Source organism: Artemia franciscana, chromosome 7 (assembly GCF_032884065.1).
Source record: "Artemia franciscana chromosome 7, ASM3288406v1, whole genome shotgun sequence".
NCBI lineage: Eukaryota > Metazoa > Arthropoda > Branchiopoda > Anostraca > Artemiidae > Artemia > Artemia franciscana.
This window is the reverse complement of record NC_088869.1, coordinates 28,820,831-28,834,029: the sequence shown is the minus strand read 5'-3', so window position 1 is coordinate 28,834,029 and position 13,199 is coordinate 28,820,831. Positions and strand designations below refer to the sequence as shown.

The 13,199-nt window shown below is 35.9% G+C and overlaps 1 protein-coding gene across 1 annotated transcript in view; it reads left to right on the top strand.

The window, feature by feature from the left end:
• The window catches only part of LOC136029113 (uncharacterized), a 44,056-nt gene that overhangs the window by 21,199 nt on the left and 9,658 nt on the right, over positions 1-13,199 (top strand). The gene's annotated exons all lie outside the window — the stretch shown is intronic.

Below are 13,199 nucleotides of genomic sequence, written 5' to 3'. Positions count from 1 at the left end.
GTAAATTTTCACCAGGAATAAATTTCCTAGTGGACATGTCTGTGGGGAGGGGGATTTTTCCGTGGAGGTGGTGCCAGATTTTCTGGCATTATTGACAAACGATTAAAAATTAAAGTTTTTTCAACGAAAGTAAGGAACAACATTCAAACTTAAAACGAACAGAGATTATTAAGTATTTGAGGAGCTTGATTTTTGCACTAAAGTTTGAATTTTGTCCCAGTTCTTTAAGAATGACTCCTAAAACTCAAGGTTCATTTAATTAGGACGATAAGAAGGGTTTTTAAAAGTACTAAAAAAACCTTAGCTTAAAGAGCGAGGTGCTATGGAGAGGGAAACCCCCCTTGTGTGCGTAATAAATTCTGTTTGTTGTAAGTTTGAATGTTGCTCCTTACTTTCAGTTGAAAAAACTTGTTTTTTATTTAATTTCGTTTAAGCGCGACCATGAGGAATAGTTCCTATCGCTCCTTCTTTAGATCACCGTTATCACTAGATACTCAATATTGCAATTATTAATTTTTAACAAAAACAATTTTGCGCCTAAAACAAAAACAATATTTCTCCAAATAAAAAGCGTCTTTGTTTTTCGTATAAAAGCAAATAGTTCAGCTTAAACCGCTTAAACCGAATACAAGTATACTATATAGGCTATATAAGGAAAATGGAGATGCCACCTGTTGCAGCCCCACGGTCTTAGTGTCAAGAGTGTGTTTATTTCTCTCCCAAGGCTTCAATAATGAATTGCTACATCACAAGAATGTTGTAAAATATATTTTTTTCACATTTTTTTAGATTGAAAGTATCTCACATTTGTTTAAGCTACAAAATTTTCAGATTGATCAACATTTTGAAAGGCAGTCAGGAATTGAACTTTTGCTATTGCCGACCAGTCGTATTTGCTACGCTATAAATCTTTCAGGAAAGTATTAGTCAAACTTCAGCGTATAGTGCAACGGGGAAGGGGGTATGAGATCGTGGCAGCCCCCTTATATGCAGGATGATTTGTATTTGTTTGAAGTTTAAAAGCACTACTTACTTGCAATTAGAAATACTTCTGTTTTTTATATTCCTGTTTTTTTTAAGTTCTAGTAAGAATCGTGCTAAATGTGAGGCGAGCTTCTGCCATCCTTTATTCAACAAACTTTACATCAAATTTCATATTTGTACATTTTTTCAGGGATAAGTATTTTACTAATTATACATTGCATAAAGCAAAAGCTTCACTTAAGCTTTAATAGCAGTGAAATCTATGTGATGGCAGTCCCTTGTTAGTGACTGCCTTGCCTACGGACAGGGGCGTAGCTCCAGCATTTTTATTAGGGTGGGGGGGGGGACAAGAAGGGTTCCACATCTGGATAGTCAATGGGCAGCCTTCAAGAGAAAGCAGTGGCGGTTCTGGCCACTTCAATTTACTTATACTTACAGTAACACTAACTATTAAGTATTATTATACAAGTATTACAATTAGTAAGTAACTTACTGTCAACTACGCTCTGAACTTTATTTTAATAAAGATACAAATTTCAAAAACTACAAAATGATCATAAATTTAATTTTTTTTCTTCAAATTTATACCCCTAAAATTTCTTCGCCTGAGGCGAGTTCCTCCTCAATCCCTTTTCTCTAAAACCACCTGTAAGGAAAAGGGCACTAGAAAACTTTTGAAAAACACAAGCATAAATGTGTTTTAAAGATGTCTGAAAATTCCATCAGGGGCCGTTACAAATTTGGGCCAAAGCTGAGGTTGGACCATTAATTGGATCAAGTTTGTTAATTAATTTCGTCAAAGTTGAGCTACTTTCACTGTTAGGATTGTCTTAGTTTTCTGTCATTGTGATACTATAAGAAGACATAGATGGGAATCAAATCCTTTTTAAATACTCTTTTCTTCTTGTTCTACTTACCTTTGCTTTATAACGTTAGTTCTGAGCCAAAGAAAGAAAGTAATTAGTTTGCCTTTTATTGGTTTTATTAGCCTTTTAGAACCAATTAAAATTAATACAAATTATATTTTTAATAATGTTATCAAACATATCAAAATTGAGAGCTGGACAAGGCAGGTTTTTATGGAACTGATTAAGGAACCGAAAGTTTGGTCATCTTACATTGCTGAGCCTAAGAATGTATTTATTCTGGATTAATAATTTACATAATATGTAGCACCCCAGCTGTCCCAACCCTTGGACCATATCTGCACTCTTCCACCTCAAGAGGGAGGGGAGATGTACCAAGCGGTTAAAAAGTAAAAAGTCCTTACTAATACACAAATCAACAATGTACACGCGGCAAACAAGCATAAATTAAGTAGTCGAGTCAGCTTTTACTAAGGCTGTCAGCAATGGGTTTGTGTAGATGACAGTGGTGTACTGTAAACATTGTTGTGTGGGTGAAAGCGAAATTAATAAGCTTGGATTCTTTGCCATTAATATTAAAGTGCAAATCCCCCTTCCACCTTCTTCAACTCCCGCGCCTATTAAAGGAGACAAAATCTTGCAGTTGAAATACGCGCTTTTCCAACAGCCTCATGCATCATGTCATTCAGCTGCACGTGATTTGCAAATGGCGTCTTAGAAAATAAAAAAGTACACTCTTTAAATTACCATTGTTGAAATCTTATTCAGGAAAATTGCAACCCCCCTCATTGAACAACCTGAGAAAATCACTTTCTTTACATGGGCAGCATTGATATATCGTATATTTTTTTTTCAAATAAAAATAACAAAAAAAGATGTCGTGCACTGAAAAAATTCGGCAGACAAATCCCCCCCCCATGTGGAAACCATCCTCTATGGAAAATCTCCCTGGAAATATTCCTTGTATTTGAAATAGCGATAGTATTTTTAATCAAAGTATCCAAAAAATGTCTGAATTAGTAACTTACTCGTTGAGCATTGTTTGATTAAGAATACCCAGAAAATCTGAACAATTCTTGGCAGCATTGTAGTAGAAACCTTTTATTAATTAAAATTTTCAATGGACGCCAAAATGGTAAAAATTGACACTTACCTTCCCTAATTTTCTGCCTTCCCTAAAGTTTCTAAAATGTGAAAAAAAAACATCCATATAATGTTTTGATTCACTTTATCCTACTTGAAGCAGACATTTTGTACAGCATGCTGATGCAGAGATAAATGTCACACAAATCGAAATCGCACTGGCGTTACGTGAAGAGCGACTAATAATAGTAATAATCCTCAGCACATTTAAGTCAATTCTTTTTTTTTGGAGCTGGTTAAAAAAAAATATTTAGAAAAGCAAAAATAGCAAGAAGTTAATATGATATTGTAAATAGAGGCAGTTATACATTTATGGGATAGTATATGAATCTAAAATGCAAGGAATCGGACGTTATCAGTGCTCATTAGGAGTTTGGATTACAGATAAGAGAATTTGGAGCTATATTGGAGTTTTGATTTAAATATTAAAAAAATAAAACAATTAAATGATTTCTGGACCCGATCCCTCCCCTTACTACCTTCTATAAATAAGCTACAACTGATTTGACCTATCTAGCTACAGTGCAAATGCTATTATACAAAGCATTATTTTATTTTTTGATGGCTTCTTGGTTCTTGTTTTCAATTATTTCTTGTTTTTCAGTGATTCCATGTCTGTCCTATTTGTAGATATAGAGGGTGTATTCTTATGTATTTTTGAAAGTTTTAAAACAAGAAAATCCTAAATTGAACTGATAGATTTTAGGAAGTAAAAGACCCTTACCAAGCAGGGAAAACAACTTGACTTGAGCAAACGTGGGAAAACGGGAAGTATGGTAAATTTTCGCAATTTTGCCGTTAACAAGGCTTACCTATTTACTTGATGATAAGGTTTCATAGGCGGTATATTTGTATAAATAGATAGATAAATGAGTGTATTTCAAAGCCCATTGGCCATATACACACAAAAATATAGATAAATAAATATTAATGTAGAAAACATTAGGAAGTGCAATCCCTGCTTTACGTTTTTTATTTTAAGATCAAGGATGGACTAATGGTGGGAAGATGTCGCAAGGAAAGATTTAAGGGAAATGGGAACTTCTTGGGAGGTTTTAAAGAGGGAGGCTTTGATTAGATTGGGATGAAGGAGGGGCGTGTTGGCCTCAGGGGGCTTTGTGCTGCAGTGAGTTACTAGTAGTAGCAGTATCAGTACCTTGTTAGGATAGTTTCTGTTCTTTTTGGGTTTTAACTTCACTCTTTAATTTCATTTTGACAAAAAAGTTTTTATTTTGTTTTTAATCTTGTCTTGGGGAATATCCACCCATGCTTCTGTGCAGCTAATCACATGAATATATTCTTTCATGTTACACTCAAAATACAATAAGAAGGGAGTTGTCCCCCACAACATCCATTCCATGCCTTAATTTTTGCCCAAAAATATACTTTTCAATATGAAGCAAAACAAAGGCAAATGACCCCTTCGCCTGCGTTGATCGGAAGGATACCTCGCCGGAATGTTTTAGGCAGGAGGTTCCTCTTCCTGCAAAAATGGTTATTTCGTGACATAGCAGAAATTTTTACTTTTTAAGGTTACTTTGATTCTCACAAAAGGACACTAGGGTCTTCAATTTGCTTTGAGTCACCACTCTCTTGACATTTCGAAACAGTTGATTCGACACGATGGCTCCCAGCGAAAAGGAAAAAAAAAACTAAAGAATAGAAATTTATTTTTAACCACCCTTTTTGACAAAAATATGAGATTTGGTATTTTGGTATATGGGAGCTTTAAAAAAAAATTCCAGGATTGTGAAACATGTTGAATTTTATGATGCAATTTTCGTATGGATTGTATGACTATTAGGGATGTTTTCGCTAATTTTTTGGAGTAGCACAATATTTCTATGCTTGTAATTCGTTTATATACGCATATTTAAAATCTACGAATTTTCCATACTTGTAATCAGCATAAAAAGAAGATTTTTTTAATGTATATAAATGTAAATTTAACGTGTTCAGTTATTATTGGCTTGGATCGGCTTTTTACCTATAACTTATTACCAACTAGTAATCACAGTACTTGATTAGTTCCAGTGACCTTCTGGTGTCGCAGAAGAACAAATTAAGTACCATAAATATCTCTCTGGCCACTCGACTCTCTTAACATATTTACTACCTCTACCGCCCCTTCAATATACACGAACCTCTCAAGGCATTATTGGCTATTTAGGAGATTTAAATTGGTTTCTAGGGGACCAAAATTATTGTCTTATAACTTTGGGCGGTAATGAGGCCCCCTACGTCTACGATGGACGTTGTGTGATCAGGAAGATATGTCAGGACAGACAAAATCTCGTATCTATGTTTTGTATAACTATTTTAGTAGAGAGTTCTTTCCTTAAAACGAAGCACAGGAGGAGACGGTTTTTTTTAACTTTTAGACCCCCCCCTCTCCCAAAATGTGGAAGATTATAACAAAGCACAGTGACTAAAAAGAGAAAGTAGTTTACTTGTATAGTTGAATCTTTATCTATCAAAATGCCTTGCCCCCTTCTTCTCACTCACAGTCATGTTCGTCGACGTGACCTTGGAATGGCCTCAATTTTGCTAGATGTGCTTGTAAATACTAACATTTCATGAAAGCCAAGATGTTATAAAATATAACAGTTTTTTGTTTCGTCACGTGTAATATTCCAAAGTCTTAAATACTTTCTATTTTAATAATTATTGTTATACAGATAAGTATGGCAATTATGGTTTAAAAATTACAGGATACAACTACTATTACCAAACTGGTATGAAGGTTGGTACGTAATTGCATATCTTTTAAAATTCCCCTTCTCTAATTTCCATCTAATTAGTCATTATTGCCATGGCTGAACTATCCTATGCTTAGCCAGTGTCTTAGCTACAGTTCAATCAGTGACTTATGTAGGTTAGCATAGAGGGCCGAGGCTCCTCGAGATATCGTGACTTTTCTTTGTTTTTTGAAGTTTTCAATACTTACTACGCATTTTACTAAGTTTTGGCTGTTTTCAAAATTATAAACGTTTCCCATTACAAAATATGAATCCGGGAGAAAACAAATCTTACATCCATACCTCGTTTTACCATTCCTGTAATGCGGCTTTAATTCTATACTTTCATCCTTAAGTGTATTTTCAAAAATACTAGTTTGAAATAAACTAAAGCTCAATTAATTATGCCTCCGGTGAGAATATAGACCCCACAATAGTAGTGAGGGGGTTCCAGTTTTTAGGGGGGCCTGTCCCTTCGAATCCTAGTCACTACACTTTTCTTTTTAAACTTTTTCAAGACGCAGGTGTGTGTTACGTAATAGGGAATGTTTTCTAAGAGATGCAGGTTTTGCTATGTCATAGGGTTTGTTTTCTTAAAGACACCAGGACTAAGTGAGCAATTCCACCGGGCCCTAAAGGGAACCAATTCAAACGGGGGGCCCTGGGAGTCAATTCCAACGGGTGGCCCTAGCAACCAGTTCCAACGGGGGTCCTAGTCGTGAATTCTAACGGGTCTCCTAGCAACAAACTTCATCGGGCCCCTAATGTTACCACTGGGGGCCCAAGCAACGATTTTAACCGGGCGTCTTAGCAGTCGATTCCATCGGGAAGACCCTTGAAACCAATTCCAACAGAGACCATAGCAACCAGTTCCATCGGGGTCCTAGCATTCAATTTCAACCGGGGTCCCCTAATAGCCAATTCTAATGGAGGCCCTAGCGTCCAATTCCATTGGGTCCTAGCATCCAATTTCATTGGGGGCCCTGACTTAACCACTGGGGGCTCTAGCATCCAATTACAATGGGGCTCTGGGATCTAATTTGATCGGGCCCGCTAACCTAACACCGTGGGTTCCTAGCACCCAATTCCATTGGGGGCCCTAGCATTTAATTCTATCGGAGGGTACCCTAGCAACCAAAATCATCGAAAAGACGTATTTTAAGACATTTCAAGATTTCTTTGGTTGTTATGTAATTGGGTAATGTTTAATTATGTTAAGGATGATGCAATATCGCGTGATAAGCTAGACATCAGGGGGGCATGAAGGATCCCTGCTTGTAACTGGTGAGGGTTTACACGTGGGGTGTTACGTAATGACAATGCACACGTGGGTTTTTGCGTAATACTTTAAGAGATTTCATTTTCTTTCAAGAGATTTTTCTCGGGGAACCTTTGTATTCGAATGATTTTCCGTCCACAATACGATTCAAAAAAACATTTCCATCCAACGGAATGGAGCGTTCACCAGCTGGACTCGCGAAATAGATTCTACGAAAACAACAATTCCACACGCCGAGAATTCTCACGTCCAGCATAATTGAACGATTAAATTGATCTCATGTTTCCAACCCTTTCCACATGAGAGCATAAAATTATCCCAATAATATTGATTTCGGTCTATTAGATACACCTGCCTATTACAGCCCTATTAATTTTCTAATGTGACCTAGGCAGGTTGAGTTACATACCAGATATTGCATAGCATTGGTTTTAGATATTTCATTTCGTAAATGATTACGTTTTGAAGTTTTATCCTGGAACAGGTAATCTAAATAATGAAGGCTTTTTATTGTACATACAAATTTTATTAACAGAAAAACATTCTAAAATCGTGAAATCGCAGAAAACGCAGTTAAAACTAAACAAAAAAAACAAAACGTGGAAAAAACTATAAAGGATAAAATATGGGCAAAAAGAACCGTGAAATAAAGAAAGGTAACAATCTTAGCAAATAATTCTCTCAATTCCCATTCTTTGTCACTCAATGGCTAATACACGATACCCTCTAGCAGCCCTTATCGCACTTATTACATTTTTCGGGCATTTTCCTGCAAAAATATTCGTTTACACTAGAATTGATCGTTTAAACGTAATGAAAAAATCCTCATTAGCGTTTCTTCTGATGACTCCTACCAATTGAAGTCAGCTTGGCACAATGTATCAGCCCCGATGATACCGTCTGAGGGCACATTATCACAGCTAAGGGTTTTCAATCTTTTTCTCTAAAAGAAAATAATGAACAAAAAATGACTGTTGTTTTTATATGAACAGCGGAAACTTGCCATTTCACTGCTAGATTACGATGCTCAATGGCAGTTCCCAACCACTGAAGCGGAGTGACTGGCACACGGCACCCTGTGGCAAGTATTATTACACATATAACATTTTTCTGGCATTTTCCTGCAAAAATATTCGTTTCTACTAGCATCGATCTTTTAAACTTGAGAAAAAAAATCCACCTTAGCGTTTCTTCTGATGACCGCTACCAACTGAGGTCAGCGTGAAACAGTGTACCAGCACGCTAATGACGCCCTTCTGGTGTACATTATCACTCTTCGGTTGAAAAGGGTTTTCAACCTTTTTACCACAAAAATAAATTTTCAAACTAAAAAGAGGCCATTGTTTTTATTTGAACAGCAGAAACTTGCCGTTTCATTGCTAGATTGCGATGTTCCATGGCAATTCCCAGCCTGTGACACTTAATGGCTTACACAAAGCTTTTTCTAGCAAGTATTATCACACATATGACAGTTTTTGGGCAACTTCCTGCAAAATATACGTTTACAATAGAATCGATCGTTTAAACTTTATGGAAAATCCCCGTTGGCATTCCTTCTGATGACTCTTATCAATTGAGTTCAGCATGGCACAATGTACAAGCCCCCAATGACACCCTTTTGGTGTACATTATCACACCTATGGGGTGTTCAACTTTTCCCCCACAAAAATAAATTTATAAACTTATCAATTGCAATTGTTTTCGTTTAAACAGCGGAAACTTGCCGTTTTATTGCTAGACTGCGATGTTTCATGGCAATTCCCAGCCTTTGAAATTCAATGACTGGCAGACGACACTCTCTAGCAAGCATTATCACGCATCTAACATTTTTCGGGCATTTTCATGCAGAAATATTCATTTACACCAACATCAATCGTTTAAACTTAATGAAAACTTTCCCTTTAGCGTTTCTTCTGATGACTCCTATCAATTTAGGTCAGTTTTGTACAATGTACCAGCCCCCCAATGACACCCTTCGGGTGCATATTATAAAACCTGTGGGGTTTTCAACTTTTTCCCAACAAATATAAATTTGTAAACTAAAAAATACCACTGTTTTTATTTGAACAGCGGAAACTTGCCATTTCTTTGCTAGACTGCGATGTTCCATGGGGATTCCCAGCCTGCGAAATTCAGTACATAACAAATGACACCCTCTAGCAAGCATTATTACACGTATCACATTTATCGGGCATTTTCCTGCAAAAAATGTTCCTGCACCTTAGCGTTTCTTCTGATGACTCTTGCCAATTGAGGCCAGTATGGTACAATGTACAAGCCCTTGATGACACCATTCTGGCACACATTATCACACCTACGGGTTTTTCAACCTTTTCCCCACAAAAAAATCTAAACTAAAAATGACCCTTGTTTTATTTGAACAGCGGAAACTTGCCATTTCATTACTAGATTGCGATGTTCCACGGCTTTTCAAAGCCTGTGACACTCAATGGCTTACACACGGCGCTCTCTTTCAAGCTTGATCACACATATGACATTTTTCGGGCATTTTCCAGCAAAAACATTCGTTTACACCAGAATCGATCATTCAAAATGAACGAAAAAAATCCCATGAGCGTTTCTTGTGACGACTACTAGCAATTGAGGCCAGTGTGGCACTATATACCACCCCTAATGACATCCTTCTGGTGCACAATATCACCCCTTAGGGTTTTTCAACCTTAATCCCTGAAAAATAAATTTATAAACTAAATATGAGCATTATTTTTATTTAAACTTGTTGTGTGCTGATTTTTTTTTCCGTGAAACTTGCTGCATATTGAGTTTTCTTTTCGTGAAACTTATACATTGATTTTTTCTCCTCGCGAAACTGATTTTGTTCATGGAACTTGTTACATGCAGGTTTGTGTTCGTGGGTTTTGGAACTTGTTGCTTATTGATTTTTGTTTTCGTGAAGCTTGTACATTGATATTTCTCCTCGTGAAACTGATTTTGTTCATGGAATTTGTTGTGAGCCAATCTTTGCTCCTTAAGCTTATTGTATGTTGATTTTTCTCTTCGTGAGACATGTATTTTGATTTTTCTCTTCGCGATACTGATTTTGTTCATAGAACTTGTTGCGTGCTGATTTTTTTTGGAACTGGTTGCATGTTGTTTTTTTCTTCTTCGTGAAACTTGTACATTTATTTATCTCCTTGTGAAGCTGATTTTGTTCATGGAACTTCTTTGTGCTGATTTTTTGTTGGCGGAACTTTTTGCGTGCTGATTTTTCTTCGTAAAACTTGTTGCATGTTGATTTATCTCTTCTTGAAACTTACACATTGCTTTTGCTTCTCGTGAAATTGATTTTGTTCATGGAACTGGCTGCTTGCTTATTTTTGTTCGTGGAACTTGTCGTATGCTGATTTTTGTTCGTGAAACTTGCTGTGTGTTGATTTTTCTTTTCGCGAAACTTGTACATTGTTTTTTCTCCTCGTGAAAATGATTTTTTTTTAATGGGATTTATGACATGCTGATTTTTGCTCATGGAACTTGTTGCCTGCTGATTTTGTTCGTGAAACTTGCCATTTGTTGAATTTTTTCTTCGTGAAAATTGTATATTGATTTTTCTCCTCTTGAAACTGATTTTGCTCATGGAACTTGTTGCGTACTGAGATTTTTAGTTGAACTTGTTGCTTGCTAATTTCTGTTCATGAAACCTCTTGCATGTAGATTTTTCCCTCCGTAAAACTTGTACATTGATTTTTCTCCCCACGAAGCTGATTTTATTCATGGAACTTGTTGCGTGCTGATCTTGTTCATGAAATTTGTTGTTTGCTGATTTTTTTTTGTGAAACTTTTACATTGATTTTTGTCCTCATGCAACTTTTGCTAATGGAACCTGTTCCGTGCTGATTATTATTCGTGGAATTTCTTTCGTGCTGATTTTTGTTCGTAAAATTTGTTGCATATTGATTTTTCTCTTCGCGAAACTTGTACAGTGATTTTTCTCCTTGTGAAACTGATTTTATTCGTCGAACCTGTTGTGTGCTGATTATTGTTCGTGGAAATTGTTGCATGCTGATTTTTGCTCGTGAAACTTGTTCTATTTTGATTTTTCTCTTCGTGAAATTTGTGCATTGATGTTTCTGCGCGTGAAATTGATTTTGTTAATGGAACTTGTTGAATGCTGATTTTTATTCTTGGAAATTATTGCGTTCTGATTTTTGCTTTTGAAACTGTTCGATTTTGTTTGATTTTCTGTTCGTGAAAGTCTTACATTAATGTTTCTCCTTGTGAAACTGATTTTCTTCGTGGCACTTGTTGCATGCTGATTTTTGTTCCTAGAACTTGTTCCGTGATGCTTTTTGTTTGTGAAACTTGTTGCATGTTGATTTTTCTCTTCGTGAAATTTGTACATTGATTTTTCTCCTTGTGAAACTGATTCTGTTCATTGAACTTGCTGCGTGCTGATTTTTGTTCATGGAACTTGTAGCGTGCTGATTTTTGTTCGTGAAACTTGTTTAATATTGATTTTTCTCTTTGTGAAATACCTGCGTTGATTTTCTACTCGTGAAACTGATTTTGTTCATGGAACTTGCTGCTTGCTGGTAATTTGATGGTGAAACGTGTTGCATACTGATTATATTTCGTTAAAATTGTTGGGTGTTGATTTTTATCGTCGGGAAACTTTTCCATTGATTTTTATCCCCGTGAAATTGTTCTTGTCTTTGGAACCTGTTGCTTATTGATTTTTGTATGTGGAACTTACTGCGTGTTGATTTATTGATCCTAAAACTTGTTGCATGTTGATTTTTCTTCTCGTGAAACTGATTTTATTCGTGAGACTTGTTGCATGCTGATGTAACAAGTCCCTTGTTGCATCAGCATGGGACTTTTTGTTCATGGAACTTGTTGTATATGGATTTTTCTTCGTGGAACTTGTTGCGTTCTTTTTTCTTGAAACTTGTTGCATGTTGATTTTTCTCTTCATAAAACTTGTGCATTGATTATTTTACTTGTGAAACTAATTTTGTTCAGGGATTTTTTCGCTTGCTGATTTTTGTTCGTAGAACTTGTTGCGTTCTGGTTTCTTTAGTTCCTGAAACTTGTTGCATGTTGATTTTTTCTATTCATGAAACTTGTCTTTGGCTGCTTTCCTCGTGAAACTGATTTTGTTCGTGGCACTTGTTCCGTGCTGATTTTTATTCGTGGAACTTAATTTGTCTTGATATTTTTCGTTGTGAAACTCGTGGTACGTGATTTATTCTTTCGTGAAACTTAATTTATCATAACCTTTTTCTTTTGTGAAACTTTTTGCATGTTAATTTTTCTCTTCGTGAGACGCTTCGCCTTTTCCTTACATGCTACTAGGTTAGGTTATCCTAATCTAACCTAACGGACCTCTTTTAAGCTAGGTTTATTTGGGTTCAGCAAACGTGTGGGCACACTTTCTGAATTCAAATGAACCTAGCTTAAAATAGGTTGGTTAGGTTATGTTAACATAACCTAGTAGCATGTAAGAAAAAGGTGTAGGACTTTCACGAACAGAAAAATCAACATGTTACAACTTTCATGAACAAAAAATAAAATCCAGTTAGTTTCTCCAAGACATAAATCAAGGTAGATTCAGTTTCTGAAAGAAATAATCCAAATGCAATAATTTTCTGAAGAATCGACGTGCAACACACTCCATGGAAAAGATTAGTTTAAAGAGGAGATAAATAAATGTTTCACGAAAAGACAAATTAAGACGCAACCCGTTTCAGGAACCAAAATTAGGCCGCAACAAATTCAACGAACAAAAATCCGCACGCAACAAGTTCTACGAAAAAATTCAACACGCAACAAGTTCCATGAAAAAAAATCCATTTAACGAGTATAAAAATCAATGTAAAATTTTAATGATGAGCAAAATCAGCACACAAAAACATATAAGTTTCGCGAACAAAAATCAGCAAACAAAAAGTTTCAAGAATAAAATCAGTTTTGCGAAGAGAAAAATCAATGTACAAGTTTCACGAAGAGAAAAATCGACATGCAACTAGTTTCACGAAAAAATTCAGCGCGCAACAAAATTCCATGAACAAAAATTAGCATGCAAAAATTTCCATGAATTAAATCAGTTTCACAAAGAGACAAATCAATGTAGAAGTTTCACGAAGAGAAAAATCGACATGCAACATGTTTCACGAACAAAAATCAGCACGCAACAAATTTCACGAACAACAATCAGCACGCAACAAGTTT